The sequence below is a fragment of the Colossoma macropomum genome, unplaced genomic scaffold (assembly GCF_904425465.1).
Source record: "Colossoma macropomum unplaced genomic scaffold, Colossoma_macropomum, whole genome shotgun sequence".
NCBI lineage: Eukaryota > Metazoa > Chordata > Actinopteri > Characiformes > Serrasalmidae > Colossoma > Colossoma macropomum.
The window spans coordinates 43984-65126 of record NW_023494801.1 but is presented as its reverse complement, the minus strand read 5'-3'; the positions used below and the strand labels follow the sequence as shown (position 1 = coordinate 65126).

Below are 21143 nucleotides of genomic sequence, written 5' to 3'. Positions count from 1 at the left end.
ACTGCTCACCATGTGGCCATGAGGGTTACAGGGACGCAGACTCACTTCCTGCTCTAAAATGCAGGGGTGTGGCTTAAATAAGGCTCCGCCTACAGACTAAAACTCTTTGTCAGCAGTGGCATGAAAACATGGGACAGCATTTTTTGAAATGTTATTTTATTTAAGAATTAAACTTATGATGAATCCAAAACCTTCAACTTTAAAAGAATTCAAAAAGATATTTTAAAAAATAAAATAATTTAAATAAAAATTTTAAAGATGCAGACCCCTCCAAATGAAAAGTCCAATATATCATAATTTTGTTTAGATTTATCCTATTAATATCTATATTAATGCCTTGGGTTTAAACAAATCAGAACATAATGACTGTAAATATCTAATATCTGAATACTTCACTGGTTTTGTAAGGGGGGGGGCGCAGTCTGAGCTGATTCATTAACAAACGTGGCAGTACCGAAAAACAGTCAGATGTCGCTTTAAAAAGGAATTATTAATTAACACACATACACTCACACATGTTAGCAGTCTGAAGGGGGCACTGTTGTCATGGAAAGTTGCTGTTGTGTGCATCATATAAAGAGTCATGAACCCACACCAGCAGGAGCTCATAAATACAAGTGTTTAAAAAAGGAGTGGTAAATCAGTTCATTCACAAAAAGATGGAACTACTTATATAATGTAACAAGTAATTTTATTAGACTTTCATTAACAGGTTAATGTTTATAAAATGTTTAAGCTAAACACAGTTTAGCTGGAAGCTTTAAAATTCTCAATCACTACCCCAAATACACACTAACTCACTACAGAGCTACACAGATCACATCACAGCACACGGTCAGAGAGAGCGCTGCTACAGGATCAGAGCACATTCACTCTTTTATTACCTCCCACATCACATCGCATCACATCACATCACATCTGTTTCTGATTATATCACCTCTGTAACCATGGAGACCCTCACTGATACACCCTCTCCATTAATAACAGCAGACTGTATTAATGTCTACATGGTCAACACTGAGGTGCATTCAGTTTCCTCAGAGTGGAAAAATCCTCACAACAACAATAACAACAACACACTCTGTTCCTCATTATAGAGTTTAACGCTTATAATAAAAAATGATGACTCACAAACACATGAATAAACCCCAGAGAGAGAGAGAGAGAGAGAGAGAGAGAGAGAGAGAGAGAGAGAGAGAGAGACAGAGAGAGACAGTAAACTACAAAGTTATAGTCTTTACAGAGCTCCACAACACACACACACACACACACACACACACACACACACACACACACACACACACACACTTTACCATCAGTGAACTCCTCATAGAACCACTCCAGCTCAAAGTACTCATCCTCCACAGTGTTGTCCATCCTCTCTGTCCATTACGCTCTCTTTCTCTCTCTCCTGTTGGCCTCAGTGAAAGTGGAGGGAGGGGCTGTTATATAAAGAGAATGGAGGCTATAGCTGCTCTAATAACACTGTACAGTAATGCTAACCGCTCTGAGAAAGAGAGAGAGAGAGACCACTACTATAGCCAGAGAGAGAGACAGAGAGATAGAGAGAGTGTGTGACTGTAACTGTCTGACTGTGACTGACTGTCACTGTGTGACTGTAACTGTGACTGTGACTGTCTGACTGTCACTGTGTGACTGTAACTGTGTGACTGTGATTGTGTGACTGTAACTGTCTGGCTGTGACTGTCTGACTGTCACTGTGAGACTGTAACTGTGTGACTAACTGTGTAACTGTAACTGACTGTGACTGTGTGACTGTAACTGTCACTGTGAGACTAACTGTGACTGACTGTGTGACTGTAACTGACTGCGACTGTGTGACTGTGACTGTCACTGTGAGACTAACTGTGACTGACTGTGTGACTGTAACTGACTGCGACTGTGTGACTGTAACTGTCACTGTGAGACTCACTGTGAGACTGTAACTATGACTGTGACTGACTGTGACTGTAACTGTGTGACTGTGACTGTGTGACTGTAACTGTCTGACTGTGACTGTCTGACTGTCACTGTGCTGTTAAACATTTTAGTAAATGAAACTGTAAGATGTGTAACCGGTTCTCTCAGAGATGGAGCTGCGTTTGCAGAGGGACGAATTTGTGATAAACTGTTACCAGAGTGGTGATGTGGGTGGGACATTCACAGACTCCACCTCCTGATCACTATGAACACCAAAAAATTTTAGAGAAAGTGAAAGTGATCAAAATTGGTTTTATTTTACTGTGTTGCTCTGCTCTAAAGTTAAATAATATTACATACTAGAAGTTGAAAAATTATGAAAATATGTTTTCCTAAAGACATCTAAAGCTGAACAACAGAAAAACTCCTTGTTTTTTATTATGTAAAGCAGGTGGGCGTGGCTTTAAAACTCTCATCTAGCAGTCTGAAGTATCTCCAGCAGGGGTGCTATTAGCACACAAGCTGCTTTAGTGTTCATCAATTAGAGAAGAAATAGTCGTGAACCCACACCAGCAGGACCGAACCATCGCCCGAGTTTACAGTCGCAACTTTCAAAACAAGTTTATCACCAAAACACACTGAGTTACTGAGTGAAGCTTCTTAAACTGCCGCTAATGCAACATCACTAGAGCTCAACATGCTCAGAGGTGAACGCTAAACGCTAATTCTGTTACGTCAGCTAAAGAGCCGCATTTCCAGCTGTTACTGTTTTAGGACAGTAATCAAGTTTGTTGTGTTAGTTTTGATTAGCAATGCTGCCTCATGAGATCCTCGCAAAACAGGTGAGAAAATGCAAAACAGGTTGACAAGAAAAGAAATGCTAGAAAATGTGGCAGCTATTCTGCTAGAATTCATAACTCAGGCTAATCTGTGCTGATCATTGGTAACATTGACTCGGCCGATCTGGTGTTTATGTTTTATTCACTGATTTGACTCTTAGCTGAAACCATCCTAAAACACAAACCTATTAACAGAGTGGAAACAGGCTAATGCTAATGCTAACTCACTCAGAGCGGCTTCAGCTGATCTGTTTATCTCAGTGTGTTTGCATCAGAAGCAGCAGAGCTCGGATCCTCTAATCAATGCTGTGATTGATCGCTCTGGCCTGAGCGTGTGATCTGACATGCGTCACTGTTAGTGATTCATGAACAAGTTGACTTATTGAATCGGCTCTTTTGGGTGAGCGTTGAGAGCCGACGCGCATTGAGCGGATTTAATCTGTAAATTAAGTACTGTCTCTCTCTCTCTCTCTCTCTGTCTCTCTCAGTCTCTCTCTCTCTCCCTCTCTCTGTCTCCCTCTCTCTCTCTCTCTCTCTCTGTCTCTCTCTCTCTCTCTCAGTCTCTCTCTCTCTCCTCTCTCTGTCTCCCTCTCTCTGTCTCCCTCTGTCTCTCTCAGTCTCTCTCTCTCTCCCTCTCTGTCTCCCTCTCTCTCTCTCTCTCTGTCTCTCTCTCTCTCTCTCTCTCTGTCTCTCTCTGTCTCTCTCAGTCTCTCTCTCTCTCCCTCTCTGTCTCCCTCTCTCTCTCTCTCTCTCTGTCTCTCTCTCTCTCTCTCAGTCTCTCTCTCTCTCCTCTCTCTGTCTCCCTCTCTCTGTCTCCCTCTCTCTCTCTCTCTCTCTCTCTCTCTCTCTCTCTCTCTCTCTCTCTCTCTGTCTTGTAAACAAATATGTGGATGTTGACACTGTAGCTGAAATTCACAGAAGCCTCCCTTGTGGAACATTCCGGCTCCACCCCCTCATTATCCCCAACACCTGCTTCTTGTTGTGTTGACTTGTCTCTGATTTTGTCCTTCGTTCTGGTTTTCGTGTAAATCTCCGCCGTGTTTCCACGTGTGGCTCATAGGTTCTGATTTTTGACTTTGTTAGATGACCAGTTGATGGATTTGCTACACACTAGATTGTTATTCAAGTGTCCCTTAATAAAAGTAAAGATTCTATTCAGAACCTGCAGAACCATTTAACCATGGGAAAGGTTCTATATGGAACTCTTGGTTCTAAACAGAACCATTGCCTTTACTGAAGAACCCTTGAAGAACCATCTTGTTTAAGTGTGTACAGTTTGCCTGTCTGACTCTCATGATTGTTGTGATCCCTGCCTCTCGAAATGAATCTACTTATTAAACTAAACAGCTGACAAATTATACAGACGATTTTAAACAATCATAACACAATATTTGTTTATTATTTCATCAAAAGGTAGAATAAAATTTAACTTCAAAAAATGAGATAATATACAATATCTAGAACAGTGCAGCTAATGAAGAGCCGTTTTAGAGCTAATAGAGTTAAGAGCTAAAACTAAAGAAGCAAACTAAGGACACCAAACACGTCCTCAGACTCCAAACATGTCCTCAGACTCCAATCATGTCCTCAGAATCCAAACACGTCCTCAGACTCCAAACACGTCCTCAGACTCCAATCATGTCGTCAGACTCCAAACACGTCCTCAGACTCCAATCATGTCCTCAGACTCCAAACACGTCCTCAGACACCAATCATGTCCTCAGACTCCAATCATGTCCTCAGACACCAAACACGTCCTCAGACTCCAAACACGTCCTCAGACTCCAATCATGTCTTCAGACTCCAAACACGTCCTCAGACTCCAATCATGTCCTCAGACTCCAAACACGTCCTCAGACACCAAACACGTCCTCAGACTCCAATCATGTCCTCAGACTTCAATCATGTCGTCAGACACCAAACACGTCCTCAGACACCAATCATGTCCTCAGACTCCAATCATGTCCTCAGACTCCAGTCATGTCCTCAGACTCCAATCATGTCCTCAGACTTCAATCATGTCGTCAGACACCAAACACGTCCTCAGACACCAATCATGTCCTCAGACTCCAATCATGTCCTCAGACTCCAATCATGTCGTCAGACACCAAACACGTCCTCAGACACCAAACACGTCCTCAGACACCAATCATGTCCTCAGACTCCAATCATGTTCTCAGACTCCAATCATGTCCTCAGACTCCAGTCATGTCCTCAGACTTCAAGCATGTCGTCAGACTCCAAACACGTCCTCAGACTCCAAACACGTCCTCAGACACCAATCATGTCCTCAGACTCCAATCATGTCCTCAGACTCCAATCATGTCCTCAGACTCCAGTCATGTCCTCAGACTTCAAGCATGTCGTCAGACTCCAAACACGTCCTCAGACACCAAACACGTCCTCAGACTCCAATCATGTCCTCAGACTCCAGTCATGTCCTCAGACTCCAATCATGTCGTCAGACTCCAAACACGTCCTCAGACACCAAACCTGTCCTCAGACTCTTAACACATCCTCAGACTCAGAGTGGGATCTTAAAATAATTTCATATGAATCTTCAATGAAAAAGCAACGCAGTGCATTCAAAGTTGTGTTAAAAAGTTCGGGGCACACTGTGAAAGAGGTTGGCACGAACATGGAAAATTCATATCAATATCAGGTCCATGTTACAGCTTGTATATGGATGTATGATTGATCTATAAAGATGTAAAGTGGACTGATCTGCGCTCAGCGCGCAGCTGACTTACTGTATCAGCACTGAATACACAGATAAATTACCCACTGTAACAAAACTAATCATGAATTATTAGTTTAATACAACTTAAAACAGGAGCTCTTTATAGACATATTTCTCCAACTGATTTATAAACTGTACTGCAGATTCACTGTGAAGGACATTTTGGAAGGCAGATTCAAATCATGCTGCACACAGTAATTTAATATTTTCTCTTATCAAATTGTCTGGAATCTAAATTAAATCCTAACAAAGTAATTAGGCAGTGAAAATGCTTCTTCAGACCTAATGACGCTGAACCTCCAGATGATCTCCCAGTGATGTGCAGCACACACTGCCGGTCAAAAGTTTAGGAACACAGTGTTTTTAATAAATGAACTTGTTTTCGTTTTGTGTAGAAAGCTGGTTTATCTTTGTCTGCAAAGGTTTCTGTTTAGAGAAAACAATATCTACATATTTATGGTAATATTTGTGACAGCATGAGCTTGGGAATAAACCAGAGGCCACGCCCACTTTCTCCCCTTGTTGTGATGTCATCACTCTTCAGCTCTCAAACCTTTCAGGTGTTTAAAGCACCTTTGGACCAAAAGAGCTTTGATATGAGCTTTTAACACCAATTTGTTGTGCATGAAGCTGAGAGTTGAAGATCTGTTTGCACACAGGAGCAAATTCAGACGTCAGACATTTACAAAGAGATAACAGTCCAACTGCACTTCAGATTTACTGACTCAGTTTAATGAACACTTTAATAAACCATCAGCGAGATCATCAAGCTTCCTGCAAGCATCAAGGTCTCTGAGTGGAACGAGGGGGTCAAACAGTCAGATCTCAGGGCTCATGACCAAGCAACACCACAGCAGCGTTTATTCAACAATAACATTGATTACCTGAGTCAATACTGCCCAATCAATTCACACCACTGTGGAGGAACCAGCACAAAGTTCTATCTGGAGCTGTATAAAGGGGTCATGACCTGTTTAATCAAATGAGGGTTTTATTAACTCTGCAGCATCCCAATTATACACTATAATAAACTATATAAATCATAAACACTAACTGAACTAACTAAACTATAACACATTAAACTCTAAATCTCACTGCTTTATATTCTATATATAGTACAAAGCTGATTACGCTTAAACACTCAGCCTGCAGAGTCAGAACGGACTGAGTTCTGAATGCAGAGATGATGGACACTGTTATCTGTTTTCTACTCAGAGTGAGAAAAAAATAGAAAACAAACTTTGTGCAAATAAACAAATAAATAAAGTTAGGTTAACCCTAATCTACAAGGTCACAGCTGAACATCCACTTACTATATTAATATCAATATATAGAGCTTACATCATGTTATTGTGTTTGGAATACAGTTCAATCTGAATCTTAAGATTATTATTAATTTTTATAATTTATTATTAATATTATTCATTATAATCAATTACTCAGTAACTACTATGAATTATTCAGTAGCCACTATGAATTATTTAGTATCTACTACTAGTTATTCAGTAACTACTATGAATTATTCAGTATCTGCTATGAATTATTCAGTATCCACTATGAATTATTCAGTATCCACTGTGAATTAGTCAGCATCAACTATTAATTATTCAGTATCAACTATGAATTACTGATTAACTTCTATATTCAGTAATCACTCTCAGATGTGCTGAGCAGATGTGAGCTGCATTGCAGACGGTCAGTAGCTCAGAGTGCAGAATGTCACTTACGGAAGTAGTTGAGGGTCTCTTCGATCTGCTCTGTGGTCAGGTCGATGCGCGTGTCCGGAGAGATGAGTGGAGTGTGCAGCCAGTCGTCGTGATCATATCCATAAACACAGTCGGCTCTCAGCCTGTAAACCGGCAACTTCTCCTCCAGCAGACTGATAATCTCCACCTCCGGGAGATCAGTACTGTTACACACATCTACAGAGAGAGAGACAGACAGAGAGAGACAGAGAGAGAGAGAGAGACAGAGAGAGAGAGAAAGAGAGAGAAAGAGACAGAGACAGAGAGACAGACAGAGAGAGACAGACAGAGAGAGACAGAGAGAGAGAGACAGAGAGAGAGAGAAAGAGAGAGAGAGAAAGAGACAGAGAGAGACAGAGAGAGAGAGACAGAGAGAGAGAGACAGAGAGAGAGAGAAAGAGACAGAGAGAAAGAGACAGAGACAGAGAGACAGACAGAGAGAGACAAAGAGAGAGAGAGGGAGAGACAGACAGAGAGAGACAGAGAGAAAGAGAAAGAGAGAGAGAGAGACAGACAGAGACAGAGAGAAAGAGACAGAGAGAGAGACACAGAGAGAGAGCTCTTAAAACTTTTACAAGTTTTTATTTTAAAATGAGATAAATCACAGAAAACAAACAACATATAAACAAATTATCAACAGTAAATGTGAATTTGAACTGATGTTAACGTAATTAGACAGAAAAACAAAGAAAATAAATAACAAAAGGAGACTAGCTAGGAGAGCAGCCGTTAGCCGTTAGCACAAGAGACAAACGCACCAGGACGCATCAGGAAGAAAAGGAAACCAAGACAGGGAGGATAGGAGACAAGAGAAGAGAACCTGAACAGGGACCTACAAACCTACTGGAATAAACTTAAAGATGCTTTAAGGAACAGCAGTGGAAAGAAACAGGGACTAAACAGATAGAAAACAGGAGCGGAGTGACGCCCGGAGTCTGAACTCAGACGGCCCCAGAACTCTGCCTCACATTAGGGGTAAGAAAAACATTTAAGAACACCAGAAGAGACTCATAGACAGTAGAGCGTAACACCATACGGGTGTAGGTGAAATAAAGAGGAAAAGAAAAAGAAAAACTGACCAGACATTGCTAAATGCGCCAAGTTTGCAGAGGCTGCTAATCTGACAGTTACTGCCTCCTCTGATTGGCCGACCGAGCTGCTGGCATTTTTCAAAAAAAATTGCTACACTGTATTACAATGGCAGCAGCAGCTCCGCCCTCCCGCGCTTTAGAGTTCCCCACAGAGATCTGCTCTGACAGCAGCAGACAGCAGCATAAACAGAAAACACAGAGAGAAAACACTGAGACTCTGTTTAAAGACTGCAGTATAATCAAAGGGAAAAGAACCACCACCAACCTGCTCTTTTACACTGAACGCAGTACAGCATGGCATTCAGCTCTACGGAAATACTTCACGCACACCACAAAACGAGGGATCTGCAAAGGCCGTCAAATATATATTTTTGAGGATGCCGACGAAGACTCTGAAAATCGGCTTCTAACAGTGAATTTATACCAGAACGGTACAGTGATGGTGCAGGGCAGCGAGGAGGCACTGCTGAAGCTTGAAGGGGCCTTTCCCCGTCTCACAGCTCTAGCTGAATGTGAAAGCGCAGAAGCCCACAGTCCAGCCCCCACGCCCAAACTACTACAAGCTGAGAGAGAAACAGAGCCCCCCACCACCCCACTGTCTCTGTAGAACACAGCACCCCCTCAGCCAGCACTGCCCCTCCCACGAGCCCACGCCTCCACTCCACTGTAGCTGAGACCAGGAACAGCCTCTCCCTGCTTGAAGTGGAGCTGGTGGAACTGAGGGAGCACATTCACACCCACATAAGCACCAGCACTGACATGAGCTTCCTCAGGGACCAGCTCAGCCAGACCACAAACCAGCTCAGCCAGACCACAAACCAGCTCAGCCAGACCACAAACCAGCTAAAGTTGTCTGTACAGGATCTGAAAGGGGACATAGAAAACCTGCTACAGGAGAAGGAAGCCCTGAAAAATGAACTGACAAACGTTAGAGTCAACACAACAGAAGAGCTGGAACAAATAAAACAGGAACTGAAAAGAGAGACTGTTAGCCTCAAAGATGAGCTGCGCCAGAGATAGAGACACCCACTAAACAGCTGAACACCCCCCACACTGCTCCCCAGCTTTCTCCCAGCACCACTCAAAATCTGCCCATCACACAGCAAGACCATCCTGAGCCGCCCTCTGAAACACCTAGAGACCTGCCCAAAAAGGTGAGGAACCCTACAGCAGAGGAAACAGCAGAGCAGCACAGCAGCAGACTGTCTACAGGAAAAGACATTGATGTCGCTATTCTGATCGACTCCAGTGGAAAGTTCCTACAAGAGGACAAGCTCTTCCCAGGTCAAACAACATCGAAAATCTGGTGCCCAAAAATAAGAGATGCCCACAGAATACTCTCTGACCCCAACCTCGGCACTCCCAAATACATGATTATCCACACTGGCACCAATGACCTCAGACTAGAGTAAGAGAGAGTCGGAGGACTGGTGTGCAGAGTAGCAGAGAGAGCTGCTGAATCCTTTCCTTACGCCAAAATTATCATCTCTACCTTGCTGCCCCGCAAGGACTTCCACCCTGCCACCATCCAGAGGGTCAACGCAGACATCTCTAGAGGATGTGCCCTCCTGCCCAATGTACACCTGGCCCACCACTCCACCATCACCCCCTACCACCTTTATGACCATGTGCACCTAAGCAAGCACATGATAAAGGAATTCGCCAGAACACTTAAAGATGTTGCACATGGCAGGCGTTCCTACACAGTACAGCAACACAGAGCAGAGTCCCTAAAACCGCAGCCACACCGCCACAGATATGCAGCCGTCAGCCCAGTCATCTATAAACACTTCCTGAGAGGTCGACACCTGCCAGGACAGCACGGTCCACCTCAGCCTACACATCATTCCCCACCAACTGGACCAGCTCACCCAGTGACACCTAGACCAACACTACAGCCCCATCCAACCACACCAATATAATTGCTACACTGTATTACAATATATTATATATTATCATATGGACTAGCTCAGCGCCCACCACCAACCAGACCAGCACACCAGCATCAATCCGAACCCACACCTCGAGCAGCCCCTCTCTCCCAGGACAGTGTCCTACAGCGCAGCTACGCTGAAGCCCTCCAAACTCCACAGAACTTTACACAGATGAGTGAAATCAAACAGCTACTAGAATACATCTGTACAAAACATATTATGTAAATACCACATGCTTTTATTACACTGTTGTTTCATGATCTAAAACTATTAAGAATTTCCTAACGTAGCTACTACTCGCTTATCTATTTCACATATGAAATAACAAAAATTACATAGTTATATATTTGAAGTTGATATAGTTTTCATTGTTTATCTCATTTTAAAGAAAAAAAGGGACTGACCTATGAACATGGCTTCACTTTCAATTAGTATGTGGAACATTCAAGGTCTAAACTCCTCAGTCTTTGGACTAAAAAGTCTAAACAAAGATTTTCAATCCAATATCAAAAACACTGACATTGTTATTTTACAAGAGACATGGTGTAGGACTGATATGGCCACTCACTCACTGTCCCTCCTCAGTCTCAGGGCAGAGACTGAGGAGGAATAATCATATGGTACAAAGAAAAAATACACAGCTTTTTAGATACAGTGAAAGCTGGAAAATACCATGTTTGGTTTAAAATTAAAAAGACATTAGTGTCTTCAAAGAAAGACATATTTCTCTGTACCATTTATATCCCTCCAGCAGAGTCACCATACTTCTGTGAAGAGATGTTCCCAGATATAGAAAAAGAGGTGTGCCATTTCCAGGCCCAGGGAAATGTGCTCGTCTGTGGAGACTTAAATGCTAGAACCGGAACACAGCCCGATTTCATAAACACAAAACATGACAAATATATTAAAAATAAAATGTTGCACACTAACGACAACCTTCCTTATGCCCACAGAAACAACCAAGATTATATGGTCAACAGAAGTGGTAAAAACCTCCTGCAGCTCTGTCACAGTCTGGGTCTGTACATCGTCAACGGTTACGAGGGGATTCTTTAGGAAGATACACGTTTTGCTCACCTCTTGGAAATAGTACAGTAGATTATATGATAACAGACTTAGACCCTTTCTCTCTCAGTGCATTCACTGTTAAAGCCCTAACCCCTCTGTCTGACCACAGCCAAACACTGTGTTCATTAAAAGGACAGAGACTAACAGCACTGCACACACTCAGCCCAGTGAGCTGTACAGCATCAGGAGGCCATACAGATGGGCCCAAAACAGCACAGAGGAGTTCCAGAAAGCAATCCGAGAACACTTTTAGACAGCTTTCTGGACACCACATACACTCACAGTAAAGAAGGAGTCAATCTGGCAGTAAAACATATAAATATGATTTTTGACAAAACTGCAGAAAAGGCTAAACTGAAATTTAAAAAGAGATCAAAACACAAACTCAGAAAAGAAGATGATTGGTTTGAATGCGGCATAAAAATTGGCAATAAACAAACAAACTCCATCTCCCAGGAGCGCGGAGTGAGACAGGGCTGCTGTTTAAGCCCAACATTATTTAATATTTATATTAATGAATTGGCGAAGATATTAGAGGAGTCCACAGCTCCCGGTCTCACTCTGCACGACTCAGAGATTAAATTCCTGCTCTTTGCAGATGACCTGGTTCTGCTGTCCCCCACAGAGCAGGGCCTACAGCAGAACCTGGACCTGCTGGAGCAGGCCTGGCAGTAAACCTGAAAAAGACAAAAGTAATGATATTTCAGAAAAGATCCAGATCTCAGGGAAAACAACACACATTTAGGTTAGGCACAAACCAAATTAGTCACTCCTCAAACTATAATTATTTAGGCATCAAAATCAGTTCTTCAGGTAATTTTCATCAGGCAGTGAATGAACTGAGAGAAAAAGCTCGCAGGGCTTTCTTTGCCATAAAACGACAATTTTTTGTAGAAATTCCAATCAGAATTTGGCTATAAATATTTGAGTCAGTAATTGAACCAACTGCCTTTTATGGCAACGAAGCATGGGGTCCGCTAACTAATCAACAATTCGACAAAGGGGACAAACATCCAATTGAGACTCTGCATGCAGAATTTTGCAAAAACATTTTAAAAGTACACAGAAACATCACCAACAATGCATGCAGAGCAGAATTAGGTCAACACCCATTAATTATAAAAGTACAAAAAAGGGCAATCAAATTTTGGATTCACCTAAAAAATAGTGACCCCCCCTCATATCATTATAAAGCTCTGCAGTACCAGGAGTTGAGCAAAGACAAGAGCCCCCTCACTCAGCTGGTCCTGAACACACTAACACTCACTAACACACACACTAACACACACACACGCACACACACACACACACACACACACACACACACACTGACACTCACTAACACATACACACACTAACACACTCGCACACACTCACACACACTAACACACACACACACTAACACACTCGCACACACTCACACACACTAACACACACACACACTGACACTCACTAACACACACACACACACACACTAACACTCACTAACACACACACACACTAACACACACTAACACTCACTAACACACACTCACACACACTAACACACACACACTGACACTCACTAACACACACACTCACACACTAACACACACACACACACACTGACACTCACTAACACACACACACACACACTAACACACACACACACACACTAACACTCACTAACACACACTCACACACACTAACACACACACACACTGACACTCACTAACACACACACACACACACACACTAACACTCACTAACACACACACACACTAACACACACTAACACACACACACACTAACACACACTAACACTCACTAACACACACTCACACACTCACACACACTAACACACACACACTGACACTCACTAACACACACACTCACACACTAACACACACACACACACACTAACACACACACACACACACACTAACACTAACACACACACACACACACACACACTAACACTAACACACACACACACTGACACTCACTAACACACACACACACATTAACACACACACACACACAGACACTCACTAACACACACACACACTAACACTAACACTCACTAACACACTCACACACACTAACACACACACACACACACAAACATACACTCACACACACTAACACACACAGACACTCACTAACACACACACACACTAACACTAACACTTGCTAACACACTCACACACACTAACACACTCTCACACACTCACACACACCAACACACACACACACTCACACTCACTAACACACACACACACACACACTAACACTCACTAACACACACACACACACACTAACACACACACACACTAACACACACACACACTGACACTCACTAACACACACACACACTCTAACACTCACTAACACACACACACACTAACACCCACTAACACACACACACACTAACACTAACACGCACTAACACACTCACACACACTAACACGCACACACACACACTGACACTCATACACACTAACACTCACTAACACACACACACACTAACACTAACACTCACTAACACACTCACACACACTCACACACACTAACACACACTAACACACACACACTGACACTCACTAACACACACACACACACTAACACTCACTAACACTCACTAACACACTCACACACACTAACACACACACACACACACACACTAACACTCACTAACACACACTCACACACTGACACTCACTAACACACACACACACACTCACACACTAACACACACATACTGACACCCACTAACACACACACACTAACACACTCGCACACACTCACACACACTAACACACACACACACTAACACACTCGCACACACTCACACACACTAACACTCACTAACACACACACACACTAACACACACTAACACTCACTAACACACACTCACACACTCACACACACTAACACACACACACTGACACTCACTAACACACACACTCACACACTAACACACACACACTGACACTCACTAACACACACACACACTCTAACACTCACTAACACACACACACACTAACACTAACACGCACTAACACACTCACACACACTAACACGCACACACACACACTGACACTCACACACACTAACACTCACTAACACACACACACACTAACACTAACACTCACTAACACACTCACACACACTCACACACACTAACACACACTAACACACACTAACACACTGACACTCACTAACACACACACACACACTAACACTCACTAACACTCACTAACACACACTCACACACACACTAACACACACACACACACACACTAACACTCACTAACACACACTCACACACTGACACTCACTAACACACACACACACACTAACACACACATACTGACACCCACTAACACACACACACTCACACACTAACACTAACACACTCACACACACCAACACACACACACACTCACACACACACTGACACTCACTAACACACACACACACACACTAACACTCACTAACACACTCACACACACTAACACTAACACACACACACACTGACACTCACTAACACACACACACACACTAACACTCACTGACACACACACACACTAACACTCACTAACACACTCACACACACTAACACTGACACTCACTAACACACACACACACACACTGACACTCACTAACACACACACACACACTAACACCCACTAACACACACACACACTAACACTAACACTCACTAACACACTCACACACACTAACACACACACACACACTGACACTCACTAACACACACACACACTAACACTAACACACACACACACTAACACTAACACTCACTAACACACTCACACACACTCACACACACTAACACACACACACACTGACACTCACTAACACACACACACACACACACTAACACTCACTAACACACACTAACACTCACCAACACACTCACACACACTAACACACACACACACACACACACACACTAACACTCACTAACACACACTCATACACTGACACTCACTAACACACACACACACACTCACACACTAACACACACATACTGACACTCACTAACACACACACTCACTAACACACACTCACACACACTAACACTAACACACTCACACACACCAACACACACACACTGATACTCACTAACACACACACACACACACTAACACTCACTAACACACTCACACACACTAACACTAACACACACACTAACACACACACACAGACACTCACTAACACACACACACACACACTAACACTCACTAACACACACACACATACACACTAACACTCACTAACACACTCACACACACTAACACACACACACACACACTGACACTCACTAACACACACACACACTAACACTAACACTCACTAACACACTCACACACACTAACACACACACACACTGGCAGTATTTGTGAATGATAGATGGTGTAATTCTGGACACATCTCTATTAAAGAGCAAATCTGCTGTAAGGACATTGAACTGTTAGCCGTTAGCATGAGGCCATACTATTTGCCACGTGAATTCTCGCATGCTATCGCGATAGCTGCGTACGTTCCTCCGTCTGCTAACGCTGATGCTGCCTGTGACGTCCTGCACTCAGCTGTGAGCAGGATTCTGACCCAGCACCCACAGGCCCTCCTCCTGATCTCTGGGGACTTTAACCATTCTTCTCCATCCTCAACACTGTCTACCTTCACCCAGTATGTCACCTGCCACACCAGAGACAATAAAATACTGGACTTGTTTTATGCCAATACAAAGGAGGCATATAACTCCCTACCCCTCCCTCCCCTCGGAAGATCAGATCACAACCTGGTTCATCTTCTGCCTGTGTACAAACCACTTGTACACAGAGAACCAACCATCACCCGCACAGTGAAGAAATGGACTGCAGAGTCTGAAGAGGCTTTGAAAGACTGTTTCAGCACAACACTGTGGGAGGAGATGTGTGATCCTTATGCGGAAGATATTGATGGCCTCACACACTTCATAACGGACTATGTCAACTTCTGTGTGGAGAATACCGTACCCACCAAGACCATTCGGTGTTTCTCCAACAACAAACCCTGGATTAATCCTGATATAAAGGCCCTCCTGAAAGAGAAGAAAAGGGCTTTTAAATCAGGTGACAAGGAGGAGATGAGATCTGTGCAGAGGGAGCTGAGAAGGAAGATCCGGGAGGGGAAAGCCAGCTACAGGAGAAAGATGGAGGCCCAGCTGCAGCAGAATAATGTCAGTGGAGTCTGGAATAGCCTCAAAACTATTTCTGGACTCAAGAAGCCCGACTCCCGGGCTGTGGGGGACCACAAGTGGGTGAATGAACTCAATCTATTCTTTAATAGGTTTGATCACTCGCCTGCTCCCCCCACCACAGGCACATCACTGCTGAATTCTCCCTGTCTGGCACTACCAGCATTTGGCCCTCCCCCCTCTCCTGCACCCACCCCCCTTCATCTCAACACACAGCCACCATCAGACGGCTCTCCTGCTGACATACATCCCAGCACTGTTCTCCCTTACTCCAGCCTCACATTCACATCATCCCAGGTGAGAAGTGAGCTCAGGAGGATGAAGATCAGGAAGGCTGCAGGTCCAGATGCCATCAGCTCAAGGCTTCTCAAGACCTGTGCGAACGAGCTGTGTGACGTGGTCGGGTACATCTTTAACCTCAGCTTGAGGTTAGGGAAAGTCCCACAGCTGTGGAAAACATCCTGTGTGGTGCCAGTGCCAAAGACCCCACACCCCAAAGACCTCAGCAGCTATAGGCCGGTGGCGCTGACATCTCACCTGATGAAGACCCTGGAGAGACTGCTTCTTGTCCACCTGCGCCCCCTGGTGAGCTCTTCAATGGACCCACTGCAGTTTGCCTACCAACCTGGCATTGGAGTGGAGGATGCCATCATCCACCTCCTACACAGCTCTCTCTCTCACCTGGAGAATGCTGGGAGCACTGTGAGAATCATGTTTTTTGATTTCTCCAGTGCTTTCAATACCATCAAACCCACACTGCTGAAGGACAAGCTGGAGTGCACGGGCCTGGACCATCACCTCACCACCTGGATCCTGGACTACCTCACTAACTGACCGCAATATGTGAGGACCCAGGGCTGTCAGTCGGACACGGTGGTCTGCAGCACGGGGGCTCCACAGGGAACTGTCCTCGCTCCCTTTCTCTTCACCCTCTACACTGCGGACTTCAAGTACAGCTCTGCCAGTTGTCACCTGCAAAAGTTCTCTGACGACTCTGCTATCGTCGGCCTCATCACAGACGGAGATGACAGGGAGTACAGAGAACTGACGCAGGACTTTGTGGAATGGTGCCAGAGGAACTGCCTGCAGATCAACGCAGGAAAAACCAAGGAGCTGGTGGTGGACTTCCGCAAGTCCAAACATTCTCCTCCAGTGCCTGTGAACATCCAGGGAATGGACATTGAGATTGTGAAGTCCTATAAGTACCTGGGTGTTCACCTCAACAACAAGCTGGACTGGACTGACAACACAGCTGCCCTCTACAGGAAAGGCCAGAGCAGGCTACATCTCCTGAGGAGACTCAGGGCCTTTGGCGTGCAGGGGGCACTTCTCAGGACCTTCTTCGACGCTCTGGTGGCATCAGCCATTTTTTATGGAGTGGTGTACTGGGGTAGCAGCATCTCCATTGCTGACAGGAAGAGACTGAATAAGATCATCAGGAAGTCCAGCTCTGTCCTGGGATGTCCTCTTGACCCAGTGGAGGTGGTGGGGGACAGGAGAATGAGGACTAAGCTAACAAACATGCTGAAGAACCTGTCCCACCCCATGCACTGCTCTCTGACAGCACTGAGCAGCTCCTTCAGTGCCCGGCTGCGGCACCCGCGGTGCGTGAAGGAGAGATACCGCAGGTCCTTCCTCCCAGCCGCTGTCAGACTCTATAACAGTCACGGCACTCAGTAGACAGTAGTTTACAATTACTTTCCATGTGCAAGAACTCTCAACATCACTGCCACAGCACTTTACTGTGTGCAACATCTCAGTCCACCATGCGTAGTATATTCACTGCGGATCACTGTCAATATGTTTACCACCATTATGTGCAATTATGTCAAGTGCAATATTTCTCCATTTATTACTGTTTATTTATTTGCTATTTTATTCACTGTGCAATACTCACTACAATACATACATTTCTACATTTCTAAATTTAAATTTAATACTTTGTATATTTTTCTTGTAATTTTTGTACATATACATATATCTTTATATTTTTATTGTTTATTCTATTTTATATATTGTTTGTATATTTCCTGCTGCTCTGTCTTCTGTGCTGCTGTAACACCGCAAATTTCCCCGTTGTGGGATTAATAAAGGATTATCTTATCTTATCTTACACACTGACACTCACTAACACACACACACACACACACACACACACACACACACTAACACTCACTAACACACTAACACTCACTAACACACTCACACACACTAACACACACTAACACTCACTAACACACACCCACACACTAACACACTCACACATACATATACACACACGTACGAATACATGTTTGTTTTTCATACATTGATTATTGTTTGGTATTGCTATTTTATTGTATCCTGTCTTTTTAAAATTACAGCTCTACAATTTAGCAATTTTGCAATGTTTAACATATTAAGACCAAATGTTTTTTTTTTTTATTCCTAGAATCTAATATGTTCACCTTAAATCGTTGATTTCTGTTTAAAAATCTCTGGCAAGCTTTGGCAATACACATGTAGCATATTTTTTCATGCCAATAAAGCACCTTGAATTGAATTAAATTGAGAGAGAGAGAGAGAGAGAGAGAGAGAGAGAGAGAGACAGACAGACAGACAGACAGACAGAAAGAGAGATATTAATATTAACTATGTATAATATGTGATGAATATGTGCTCACAGTAATAAGCTCTGGTGCAGCTCTGCAGAGTCTCTGTTATATTCTAAACAACAGCACCCTGTGGCAGATCCTGGAACTACAGCACTGCAACTGTACAGTTTAATACAGAACATCTGCTCACAGCAGAGACGCGATTTCTCAGACGTTGCCCTGAATTCAGTCTCTAAAACTGCTAAATGCTAACGATGGATGAAAATTCTGGTTAGGATGATCTTAATTAATGTAAAACCATTCTTCTGTTGAGATGAAGGATTCAGGTACATTTTTGCAACTCTACTCTACTGGAATACAACACTTTCATAAGATCAAATTACTTACAAATTAATTAAATGTCTAGAAATAAATTAAACAATCTTACAACATTCTTACAGCAGTCTCATAATGAGAAATATTAGATTTGTCTGGATTTAAGATGTTTTCACTTGCTTACATATAATTTTTTGCAGTGTGGAAACATGGCCGAAAGGTGTTGCGTATTACAGGATGTACAGCAGATTGTGTCTCGCCCCATATGCAGTTATACTGGACACTGTGTCAATGATCCAAATCATTAAATCATAGTAAAAGACAGGAATACAGTTTTACGGGCGTTTCCTCAAACAGTCCACAGTCCATGGCTTTTCTAGTGAAACTGACTTTACGGTTAAACAGCTGAGCCTGATATCCTCCTGTTATTCGGAGCTGCTGCCTCCCCACAGTGACTAAACTGAATATGATGTTTATTAATTCAGTGGATTTATTTTTGAGACTAAAACTAATTAACAGTATTAATTTTGTAGACTGTAGGTGTTCAGACTTTTAACAGCACCAAATTCACTGACACACAGACTGACCTGTGATGGTCTCTGCGTCCCGGTAGGCGGCGTGTGGAGGCAGAGCTTTAGGTTCTTCTATTCCTTCCCCTACATACTGCTCCTCCTGAGTGGACTCACGGTGGACAGATGTATCTGGATCTGTTCTCCACCCGTCAGAGCCCGACTCGTCCAGCTTGGCAACTTCTCACCAAGGAACACCAACTTCTGCCATGAATGGGACACCTTGCCTCCTGCAGCCTGAATGACACAGAGCACACAAGTTAGAGATTTTCACCATCAACCAACAGAACAGTCTCAGAACCGCAGAGTTCTCATCACATTATCAGAGGAAACAACACGAGGCCTGTATTAATTCACTCGTTTATGCAAACACGTTTATATATTTCTGTTTGACGAGCTCTGTGAGTGACATTATGACAGAATACACAGTAAACAGAGGACGATGGAGGACATTTCTGAGTCATTCATGTGAGGAAATCACACTTTTTAGTCCTCCATAATTTTAATATCATATTTCTCTTACAAAAATATTTGTCTCTTTACCCTGCCTGAAAAAAATATTAGAACCATTAGGGTTAAAACCTAAACCTTTCAATACAGATCGGACCCCTGCCACCTTCAGAACTGTTCTGATGACTCTGTGGTGGTTAGATCCATCAGGGATGGGCAGGAAGGTGAGTATAGGAACCTTGTGGAAAGTTTTGGTGAGTGGTGTACGAGGAACCACCTGATCCTCAATGTAGCCAAGACCAAGGAGATGGTAGTGGACTTCAGGAGGATGAGGACCATGACCAGTCCTGTTACCCTCACGGGTCAGAATGTTGAGCTGATAGACACCTACAAATATGTGGGTGTGATGCTTGACAACAAACTGGACTGGAGGACCAACACGAGGCTGTGTACAGGAAGGGGATGAGCAGACTCTACTTTCTGAGGAGGCTCAGGTCCTTTAATGTGCGCAGCAGGATTTTGGTGATCTTCTACTAGTCTGTTGTTGGGGGCCCTGCCTTCTTTGCAGCAACTGCTGGGGGGGCAGCGTCAGAAGGGGAGACGCAAAGAGGCTCAATAAACTGATCAAGGAG

At 43.6% G+C, this 21143-nt stretch overlaps 1 protein-coding gene across 1 annotated transcript in view; it reads right to left on the bottom strand.

Moving 5' to 3' along the window:
* Positions 1 to 20243, bottom strand: part of trak1b (trafficking protein, kinesin binding 1b) — a 44053-nt gene extending 23810 nt beyond the window's left edge. Inside the window, exons 1-2 of the mRNA XM_036590220.1 lie at positions 20080 to 20243; positions 7227 to 7421 (exon numbers count right to left, since the gene is read on the bottom strand). The gene's annotated coding sequence lies outside the window, so the exon portion shown is untranslated. The remainder of the gene's footprint in view (positions 1 to 7226; positions 7422 to 20079) is intronic.
* Positions 20244 to 21143: the final 900 nt, after the last annotated feature.